This window comes from Seriola lalandi, unplaced genomic scaffold (genome assembly GCF_002814215.2).
Source record: "Seriola lalandi dorsalis isolate HSWRI2012SDOR001 ecotype SW California unplaced genomic scaffold, Sedor1 jcf7180002054357, whole genome shotgun sequence".
NCBI classification, from domain to species: Eukaryota; Metazoa; Chordata; class Actinopteri; order Carangiformes; family Carangidae; genus Seriola; species Seriola lalandi.
Window position 1 is genome coordinate 564,715 of NW_019524910.1, and position 703 is coordinate 565,417.

Below are 703 nucleotides of genomic sequence, written 5' to 3' on the forward strand. Positions count from 1 at the left end.
AACAAAAACAGCATCTGCCAAATTACCTTTCAGTCTGGGACACTGACAAGTATGGGCTCAAAGTAAAAGACTTAAGTCGCTTCACCTGAATTGTCTGTGGTTTCTACAAACATGAGAATGATTTTCCATTATGATCACATTGATTCCACATTGATTGTGGCTTGTGGTAAAGCTGTCATAAAACATACTTTTTTTCTTTTTTTTTTAACGGTGAAGCAAGATAAAGACAAAGAACGTGATAATATAACAAGTGGGGTAGATCAGAGGGTGGGGGTAATTGGGACCATCCATCGGTGAGAGAAGTGTGCAATTTGCTACTGGGAAGGTGGAAGTTCAAACGGGGTATTTTTAATCCCAGTTGCCACTTATATATCAACTTTGCTAATACAAACTTGTGCTTGAGCTGCACATTTTTATTTACAAAGAAGCATCTCCTAGTTCATCCCTAGTGAACTCGATTGCAAATAGCAATCGCAGAGACTATGACACCATCTAGTGGCTACTTTGACATGTCACAGTGAGAAAATCACATAAATGGCAAAAAGCAGATCATAATACATATTAAAACAATAAACACTGACTTAGCTGCTTCAGTTACGGGTGCTGGTGTTGTGTATGTTGGCTCAACTGTCACGGCTTACTGAGTCACTTGAATAAAATGTTACAAGTCAAAATGTCTACTGTGTGAAATTTTTGATCGGTA